We start from the raw sequence: 11,440 nt of genomic DNA on the forward strand, positions 1-11,440 counted from the left end.
TATATATATATATATATATATATATAAAATCGTTCCTTATTTTTAAAGTCAAATTTTTACAAATTTATTGATTACATTCTATTACGTACTTAAAACATTTAAAAATTTAAAACTTCTTAATTTTTCTTATTCTAATAGTTTTATATTTATTTTTAGATTTTTCAAATCTTCTTAAAATTAAATTTAGTTGATTTAGAATTCTTAAACTAATAAAAAATGTATCAGTTGTGTGACTTCAAATAAGGAAAGAGTTACCATAAATATATTTAATTAATTTTCAATTCTTAAATCAGAAAAAGATATAGAAATTCTGATGTTTTCTAATAAGGAATTTTTTTTTATCATAAATACATTTAATTACTTTTTAAATCTTAAATATTAGGACGAAATAGTGAAAAAGACGATTTTGCTTAAATATTAAGAAGAAATAGTGAAAATGTCGATTTTGTTTAAAACAAAGATTTCAATGAAGGGCAAAATGTTCAATTCACTTTTCTAAGGATATTCCCACTTTTAATATTTTATAGATTATAGATATATATATATATGTATGTATATAATTTAACTTTTTATGCATAAAATATTAATTATAATGTATATAATTTAACTTTTTATGCATAAAATATTAATTATAATCAACTTTTTAAATACTTTTCAATTAGTTTTATTAATTTTCAATATTTAGAAAGTAGATGTATGTATATATATATATATATATATTAATATTTGGGCCTTTAAGTTGTAATATTTATCCATTAATTGCTAATAAAATGATTCAAAATCCAATATAAACTTAAAACTTAAACTTTTCACTCTTCATCTTATTTTTTAGTTTCAAGAGAGTTTTTCGCTCCTCAATTTTTCATAATTGTGGTTTTTCATTAGCGCATGAGTGAAAACATACTTGATCTAAACTTCAAACACAATATAATTATCAAAAATAAATCTTATAAAAAAAACGAGAAAAACCGACTAAAACCTAAACTGAAAAAACTGATTTTATTTTGGTTTGATTTGGTTTATAATTTTAATAAACCGATATAATTGATTTGTTTTTTTTTTTTTCAATAGAAAACCAAACCAACCCAACCTATGTACAACTAGTATTCTTAATTGGAAGTTGGAACATCGTCATTCTCAAATAAACATATAAAAAGTCTTCTATTTAATTTTCATATCTAATAGTTAATGTTTTAGGACGTGTTTTTATTTTTGAGGCAAGCATCGAGGCCAAGCATAGTAAAAATACAATGTGGTAATTTATCGGGATGAAACTGTTGTAGGACATATGCTTATGCACCAGACAAATTTATTTTATTTTTATTTTTTGGTGTATGCGCAGAAAATCTCTTCTAATTAAAATTAAAATCGCTAAATAAATACTTCAATTAATATCAAAATCATAAAATTAAACTTGTCATTAGATTTTAAAAACTAAAAAATCTAACTATTTTTATTCTTTAATTCTCATTGTCTTTCATTGGGTAAAGAGGAAAAACGCTCAACATGCAAATGAAAGAGTGAAAATGTGTCATCCTTTATCACTTATTCTGATTGATATTTCTAATTATAGTTTTTTTCTTCTTATTTCTGTTTTTACCAGTTAGTATATAAATTTCTACTTAATTTTTTTTCTACAAAATCTCATTAGTCTTTTGAGATAAACAGTTTCCGATTATCCAACGTTTATTTTGATTAACACTTTAAGATGAAGCAGTGTCATGTACATTTTCCACTTATTTTTAGTAATTTTATTTTTCATCCTTTATTTTTATTTGTTAATTTATAAAATATTATAAATTAAAAATTCATGGGGCTTACACTCCAACGGCTCGAGGCCTATGCCTTGCCCTGAATCACGTAAAATGCATGCTTCACGCTCCTGCCTTTTACCCCACGACAAATAATTTAAATATATATATATATATATTCAAATCTTGAATCCGTCCCAATTTAACTCTTGAAAAAAAGAAAGAAAAGGAAATCATGTTGAAGTGGAGTTAGTGTCTGTTACGTGAGTTAAGTGGACCTCTTCGAAATGAAAATAATTTACTAGTAGTAGTTCTGAAAATGATAGAACAGAAAAAAAAATGGTCCATTTTGGACTTAGATATGATAATACTCATTGAATTTGGTGTAGGTGCATTTCATAGTTCCCATAATTTAGGGTATAAAAGTTCCATTATTTGCTATATATCTGACTCTGATTATACCATTTCATTGTTCTAGACTGTCCTACTATTTTTAGCACTGCATTCTCCACCTCAAGAAACAATTACTCATACTTTCCAACCCAAAATAGGTAGACACCAGTACAAAAACATTTTTTTTCTTATTGGATTTAACAACAAGATAATCTTGAATTAATAATGTGCTATCAAGTTTTAAACGTACAATATATAATTGGTTCGAGTAGTATAAATTTGAGTAAAGCATCTAGTACGACATGCTTCAACTTTACGGGGGTTCTATTACCCCAGAACTAAATTTTAGCGTATTTTTATCAACTTTTTTAGCTAACATGACACCATTTTAGTTGACGTAGTACCTTTGACATGAAATCCATTTTTATGTAATAAAGATGTCACATAAGCACAAAGAGATGATTGAGTTCAGGGGTAATAGGATCCTGTGAAGTTGGAGTATGTTTGCGACACATTTGGCCATAATTTGAATATGGGGAGGGGGGGGGGGGGGGGGGGGGGGTTGTACTGGGTGTTCATCTCTACAAAATTAGTTTGAAATGTTTGATCGTGTCAAACTGTTGCCGTATATGTTGGTGAACATACAATTACACACAAAGCAAATAGAGTAAAATAAAGAGTTAACAAGGTTCGACCATCTAGGTGCATGTGATCTAGAAAGGTTAGGAACAAAAGATATACGTGCAGACCTTTCACCTGCCTCGTGAAAATGGATAGGAATTCATTACTCTAGAGACTACTATAAATAAATTCACTTATTTATGTATCCTTACTAGTAAAGGTATATCATCAAGAAAACACATGCATTTTCTACAATATTATTGATGGGGCTGGATTTTTTTGTTTAGATCTTGAGAATGTGCACTCTTACCTTACAATTATAGTACGACTTTGTTAGTTGCCATGTCAAAATCAACACTACGATAGATGCAAATGAATTTTCAGTTAGTTCAGAGTCTTGTCATAACTGTTGGTTATTTTAAATTAGGGTAAAACAATTACTATATTTGTTACTTATCTATAATAATAATAATAATAATAATAATAATAATAATATACTAAAAATGTGACAGCCTTTGAAAAAGTGAATTGAATTTTTTGTCCTTCATTAAAATAGTCCGCTTTAGACAAAATCGTCTTTTACCCTCTTCCCTACAATTAAATTCTACAAAATAAATATAATAAAATTTTCCTAATTTTCCTTTACCCGAATTTTTCTTTACCCGTTTATGTATTTTAATCAAATTTAGCTTTTCACCATAATAAAATTTTTCTAACTAAAATTTTTCTAATTTTCCTATAACCAAATTTTTCTTTACCCGTTTTCCATATTTTAACCAAATTTAGCTTTCCTCCATAATAAAATTTTCCTAACTAAAATTTTTCTTTACCCGTTTTATGTTTTTTTAAGGGGACCTTTAAAAAATAGCAGCATTTTGCTATAAAACCCACTTTTCATAGCCACATTTTACATAATTACCATTTATAGCCGTTGTATTCAATTTACGCCCGTTGTATTCAGTTTTATAGATAGTATGTATTCATATAAAATATGAATACAGTCCCTATTTAGTTGTTGTATTCGATTCACAGCTGTTGTATTCACTTTTACTTAGATGTATGTATTCATAAAAAAATAAATACACTAGAATTTAGTCTCGCCAAAAATACTATCATTTTTTTTCTTTTTCGTTTTCTTATATTTTTTATTTTGTCGTGTTTTCCTCCTTTTTTTTCTTCTTCTTTTTCATTTTTTTCCAATTTTTGTTTTTTCATTTTTTCATTTTTTTTTTCTCTTCTATCTCTAACTTCCATTTCTCTTTCTTCTTTTCTTTTCTTCTTTAATTTTTTTTTATTTTTTTGTACTTATTTTCTTTATCATTTTTTTGTTCTATTTTATATATATATATTGTATTTTCGAAAAATATGACTACTCGAGTACAAGTCATGGATGATAGCGTAAATACCACAATTATTTTATCATATTTGTAGTCACACTGTCATTTATATTTTTGTGTTCGTTGATACAACTGCATTTGTATTTGTATTTTAAAGTTAACATTTGTATTTGTATGTTGTAATTCGCATTATATTTGTATTTTATAGTTCGCACTTGTATTTATATTTGTTAGTTCGCACCATCATTTATATTTTATATAATTCGCACTTATATTTTAAAATTATTTTGTATTTGTATTTTATAATTGACTGTATATTATATTGAATTATATTTGTATTGTGGTTTTATTGTGTTTGTATATTTAGATTATATTTGTATTTGTATTCTATTTTCATCGATGTCTTTTTATTTCTAAAGAATTATTTTGTATTTGTATTTGTATTTGTAAGTTTATTGCATATTGTATTTAGCCGTGACTATGTACAATTTGTATTCTATTTTCATTGATGTATTTGTATTTTTAAAGAATTATTTTATATTTGTATTTATAAGTTGATCGTATATTTTATTTGTATTTGTAATTTCATTTGTTTGTATTTGAATTTGTAGTCGACAACATCTTTTGTATCTTTAAACATTAGATAAAATTGTAATTTTTCTTTCTATGAAGACTCGTATTTACATTTATTGACACAATTTGCATCATACTAAAAATAAAAATAATAAATTATAAAAATACAAATGTTACATCTGTATCAATGACACATGTTCATACAACTTGAAACATATGCATACAAAATGATACTTGTTTATATACAAATATAACTGATAAATTTAAAATACGAAACACAAGGATATATTGCATTGAAAGAAAAATTGCATATTTATATATTTTAGTCTCAAGAAAATAGAATTAATCAATATACTTATTTATATACAAAAATACGAATGATAAATTATACATATTCACAACTAAACTATTCAACTACAAATAATAAATTTATTTAAAATACATAATATGATACAAAAAAATATAAAATATAAAATCCAACAAAAAAAAAAAAAAATAAAAAAAAAAAAAAAGGAGAAAAAATGGCCATAAAAATAAAAAAGAACGAAAAAGAATTAAAAAAAAATGCAAAAAAAAAGGCCACACAAGCACGCTTCTCAAGTTCGCTTTCTGTTAAATTCATTTCGTCTCAAAATATCAATAATAAGTCGATGATTCTTTGATTAAATCTTGCAAAAAAAAAAAAAAAGACTGCAAAAAGAAAAAAGAAATATAGAAAAAGATGAAAAAATAGAAAGAAAATATGATTTAAGCTACAATTATGGCTGTATTAGCGTGTAACTGTAAGGCTACAAAAATAAATAAATAAAAAGAAAAAGAAAAAAGTAAAAAAAGGAAAAGAAAAACAAAAGAAAAAAAACTGAAAAAGAAAAAAGAAGAAGAGAATAATAGAAAATAGAAAAAGGGAAAAAATACACGAGAAAAGCTATAAATTGTAATTATAAATAATTAATAGGCAAGAGGGGGTTATGAATTGTAATTAATTAAAAATTAGGCTTTAAGTGGTAATAAAAGCCCAATAGTGGATAATCCATGTAATTTTCTTTTTTATTAATCCTATTTGATTCCTACTTGGTTTCTTTCAACCACGGTTTTTCTTGTCCTTTTATATAAACGCTTGAACTTTTTTTTATTCATTGTTCATTATTATAAAAAGCTGTGATCTTTCATTGTTTTTCGTCTCAGCACAATTTATTGTTTTCCGTCTCAGCACAGTTTCAATAATTTCAGGTTTTTGATCTTTTTATCATCTCTCCTTTTTTACGTTGTTAATTTAAACACAATATTACTTGCTATGCCAACTTAATTTAGCTTAATGTGTCCTTTTAGTTCAATATTTTTTATTTTCTACTTCTCATAACTTCTCATAGCATACCTCAACATATTCCGTTCTATGTGTCATTTTAGTAGAATATATTATACTTTCTGTTGCTCATAACTAACTTCTTTATCTACCACCTACCAACAAGATCACTCAGACAAGAATTAGTTGGTTCAAAATCGAAGCTTTATGATCACTATTATATTTTTCTTATAGTTTACAGGTCGTAGATGAATGCCGGTCGGCTTTTAAGAATTTCTTGTGTTAATGTTAGATTTAATTGTATTGTTTTGATATCTTTATTATCTTATTGTATTATTTTAATTTACAGATGCTAGATGAATGGGGTTCGTCTTTGAAAAAATTTTTTAGGTAAAGGTTAGGGTTAATTGTATTATCGTAATATCTCTATTAGTTTGTTATTTTGTGGTAGTTTACAGTTCGTAGACGAATCTTGATCGGCTTTGAGAAATTTTTGTGTGTAAAATTTAAGTTTAATTGTATTGTTTTGATATCACTTTTATCGTATTATTTTGTTGAAGTTTACAGGTGATAGATAAATGTTGGTCGGCTTTGAAGAATTTCAGAAGACTTTGAGAAAATTTTTGTGTGTAAAGATTAGATTTAATTATATTATTTTGATGTCTCTACCATTGTATTGTTTTGTTGTAATTTACAGATGGTAGATGAATATCGATCGACTTTTAAAAATACTTTTGGTAAAAGTTAGGTTTAATAAATAAATTCTCCATCTTTACATACTCAAAAGATATTAAATTTGATTATTATATTTATCTTTATTATTTAAACAAATATCCTATTTAGTGTAATATTTGAACTCATCAAAGTGAGATATACGCGCAAAGCGCGTACACCTAAACTAGTTATATTATATATGCTTAGAGAAGAATGAAGAAATAGACATTAACTTACGGTCGTAAAAAAATTAAATTTAAGAGTCACAACAATAATCACTATAAAATTCGATACTTAAAATAGCGATTAAAATGAAGCATTTATGGTGTACATGGTAGTAAAAGCGGTATATAATTACATTATAACTTGTAAAATTGAATTATAATCAAATCATTTTGGATCGCTTGTCAATTATATCGGTAATTGATCATGGATGATGATTACACAATTTGAGCACTTTTAAATTTACCTCGAATAAAAAATGAATAAATCCTCAATTTCGATATGAAAAAAATTCTGAATCACCAGGGATTAGTTAGGATTTAAAAGCATGAGATTTTTGCGTGATCATTTCAAATTAACAGTTGGTTAATGAGATTCCTAGCTTATTATTAGATTAAAAATAAAAGCAATGGCTAGAATTGAAAAAGCTCTCATATCTAGACTTTTTTTATTCACATAGTCGAAACTCAAAACTGAAACCTTTATTAATGATATAGAAATTTTATTCATGTAGTCAAAATCAAAACTTTTAATTAATAATATAGAAATTTTATTCTTTCCACCACAATATGTGATAGTGTACTTTTTTTAGGTCCTCTCAATGATCTACTATGGTCAAACATGATAGTTCCTAATCTCCCAACCCCACACAACCCATACAAACAATCTTTGAATCTTTATTTGTTCCTATATCAACTTGAATAACTATATTTGAATTTAAATCACGCGAACGATAACAAAATCATTTTTAATTCTAGTGTTTCTAGCTTTTGAACCTTTTATTTAAAGTAATCATCAAATCAAACGTTACATTGAAATGCTAAGTACTTTTTTATTTTTAGTTAAAGATATTGTATTTAACTCTAGTTAAATATTGAGTCATCTTTGTTGAGCTTCATATAGAGAAGCATAAAAATGGAGAAAATATCTTCTTCATTGAGAATGAATGAAATAGTAACTGTACAGCTGTATATATACACTAACTGACCCTCTCTCTGCTATCTCTAACTAACTTTGATTATTACTAATTAATTAACTAACTAACATCTAATCACAACTAACTAAAGGACAGCTGTCATACACATGTGCTACTCATGTGACTCCTTCAATACTCCCCCTCAAACTGCGTAATAAGAATAAGTTGAACATTCCCAGTTTGCTTAAAATAAATTCATGTTGTGTCTTTCCCAAACTCTTTGTCAAGATATCAACAAGTTGCAGTGTGGTAGTGATGTGTTCAGTGTTCACTAGACATTCTTGTATTTTTTCTCTAATAAAGTGGCAATCAATCTCTATATGTTTTGTCCTTTCATGATATATTGGATTTGCTGCAATTTGTATTGTTGCCTTGCTGTCACTATGCAATCTTACAGTAGCTGCACTTGTAGCCCCAATTCATTAAACAACCCTACTGTCCATACTATCTCTTCCACAACATTAGCCATACTTCTATACTTAGCTTCTGCTGAATTTCTTGAGACCGTGTTTTGTTTCTTGGATTTCCAAGATATCAAGGAATTTCCCAACTTCACTATAGACCCACTAACTGACCTCCTGCTCATGGGACATGTCCCCCAATCAGCATCATAATATATTGAAAGTTGCTTTGAGTCTTCTGATGATAGCAAGATTCCAAGTCCTGGGGTATTCTTCAAATACCTTACTACTCTTAAGGCCGCCTCCATGTGGGATTTCTTTGGATTGTGCATAAATTGGCTCAAGTTCTAAATAGTGAAGCTGATGTCTGGTCGGGTCATTGTTAAGTACAATTACTTGCCTACCAATTTCTGATAGCTTCTTGGAGCAAGAAGCAACTCATCATCTATTCTCCCTTCACCATCTTGATCAAATTCTACAGTAGTAAGCCTTTGGTTAGGTTCTCAAGGTGTACTAGCAGGCTTGGAACCAGTTAATCCCATGTCTGCAATAAGGTCTAAAGTAAATTTCCTTTGGCACACAAGAATGTCTTGATGACTTCTGGTAATTTCAAGACCAAGGAAATATCTCAGCACCCCCAGGTCGTTGATTTTAAAATGATGGTGCAACGAATGTTTAACATCCTCAATGAGAGATGAAGAAGAACCTGTAATGATCAAATCAGCAACATAAACCAGAATCAAGGCTATATCAGTGTCAACAGTTTTGATAAAAAGAGAATAGTCGTGATGACTTTGATGAAAACCAGATGCAATAAGAGCCTCAGTAAGCTTCAAGTTTCACTGCCATATAAGGACCTATCCAGCTTGCACACAAGAGATGACTCCCTCTTCTTCAGAAGACTAGGAGGGGGAACCATGTATACCTCCTCTACCAATTCTCCTTGCAAGAAGGCATTGAAGACATCCATTTGATGTAGATTCCATCCCTTCATAGCACCTAAAGTAAGCACTGCTCTAACAATGACCATCTTCACCACAAGAGAAAAAGTATCTTGATAGTCTAACCCCTCTTGTTGAGTGTAACCTTTAGCTACCAACCGAGCCTTATACCTGTCAACCTGACCCTGAGCATTATACTTAACTTTAAACACCCATTTGCACCCTATTTCACTCTTATCAACAGGTAAAGATGTCAAAGTCTAGGTCTTGTTATCAGCTAATGCTTGTTCCTGATCCATGGCTGCAATCCACTCAGTATGTTTGATAGCTTCTTCATAGGATTCAGGTTATCTAATAGTGGAAATATTACACAAAATCTAAAGGTAATTATCAGACAATCCATCATATGACATATAGTTTGCCATAGGATAATGGCATGGAGTTATCTGTGAGATGGGTTTGTGAACAAAGTCATGTAACCAAGCTGGGGTTTTAACAACCCTACTTGACCTTCTTGTTGATAGAGATCTCACCACTTTCCCCGCAGTTTCCAAAGAGGGGTTTAGTCTGACTGATCTTCTCATTACATGCTCAACAGGCTCCATAATAAGATCCAATGCCTCCTCTGTAACTTGTGGAGATTCTAGTGGAATAGAGTCAACTGCAACAGGAATTGCATCTGGTATATTCAAAGAGGAAATAGGAACATCTTCTCTGATTATCTCTGTAGGCTCATCCCTGAGCACAATGAAAAGATCTGCATTGAAACTATCTTCTGCTGCTTGAATTTTTTGATAAAAGCCCATCTCTAGAGAAGAATCAGCCTTGAAAGGAAATACATTTTCAACAAAATACACATCCCTACTAACAAAAAACAACTCGTTTGTTAGATCAAAGAGTTTATAACCCTTTTGAGTGGTGGAGTGTCCCATGTGAATTGTCTTTACTACTCTTGCACCAAATTTATCTCTATTGTGAGAAATATAGTGTCATAGCATAGACATCCCAATAGCCTAAGGTGTTGTAGGTTGGGTTTCCTACCCAGGAGAACTTCAAGAGGATATTTGTTCCCTAATGCACTAGTTGGTATTCTATTGATAAGATAAGAAACATTTTGAACACAAGCTCCCCAAAATCTGATTGGAAAAGAACCCTGAAATCTTATAGACCTAGCTACCTCCAAAATTTGTCTGTGCTTTCTCTCACCCACCCTATTTTATTGGGGTGTGTAAGTATAAGAGCTTTGATGAACAATTCCTACATTACTGAATAAAGCATTGCAGGAGAAATTGAAAAACTCTGTCCCATTATCATTTCTGAAAACTTTCACATCAGTTTCAAATTGAGTTTTAACAAGTTGTAGGAAATTTTTCAAGATAGTAGATACATCACTTTTAAATTTCAGTAAGAAAATCCAAACCATTCTAGTATGATCATCCACTAAGGTGAGGAAGAACCTGTGACCATCATAAGTGGGTATTTTATAAGGACCCCAAACATCTCCATGAACTAAATCAAATAGTCTACTAGCTCTAGTAGTACTATGAGAAAAAGGCAGTCTAGTCTGCTTAGCTAGAGGACATACAGGACAAAAGACATTCTTCACTTGCTTAACTAACTTCATTTGTGCCAGAACTCTATGTGGAACATGACCCAACCTCTTGTGCCAGATGTCAGTACTTACTGATGTGCTGCAAGCTGCTACTAAATGATGTACTCTTTCTCTGGACCTTAAGTGATACAAGTCATCATCTACCATCTTACCAATCCCTTTCACCTGTCCAGTGTGAAGGTCCTGCAGTAAGAGGTAATTAGGAGAACTTCACAACAAAATTTAATTATCTTGTCAATTTTGTTATTGAAATTAAATTCAATTTAAAGCACGGAACACATAACACATTTCTGATATTTCCTTGTCCCAGCCTACAGTTACCAACATGTAGTATAGGAAGTGTCCTTCCATCAAGTAAATGTACATCTCCAACCTCTTTACAAGCAGTAATATCAGTTAACAAGTTAGGATTATACACTATGTGATTAGTAGCTCCAGTATCTACTATTCAATCATATACATCCTTGTCATCTACTAGAGTGTAAGGATTACCTACTATGTTAGCTGACGGTGTGAGAGTAGTGCTTTTGTTAAACATCTTCTGAACTTGATTATACTGATCAGGAGTTAGAGATACAGTGATATTCTCATAATTC

Source organism: Capsicum annuum, chromosome 7 (genome assembly GCF_002878395.1).
Source record: "Capsicum annuum cultivar UCD-10X-F1 chromosome 7, UCD10Xv1.1, whole genome shotgun sequence".
Taxonomy (NCBI): Eukaryota; Viridiplantae; Streptophyta; class Magnoliopsida; order Solanales; family Solanaceae; genus Capsicum; species Capsicum annuum.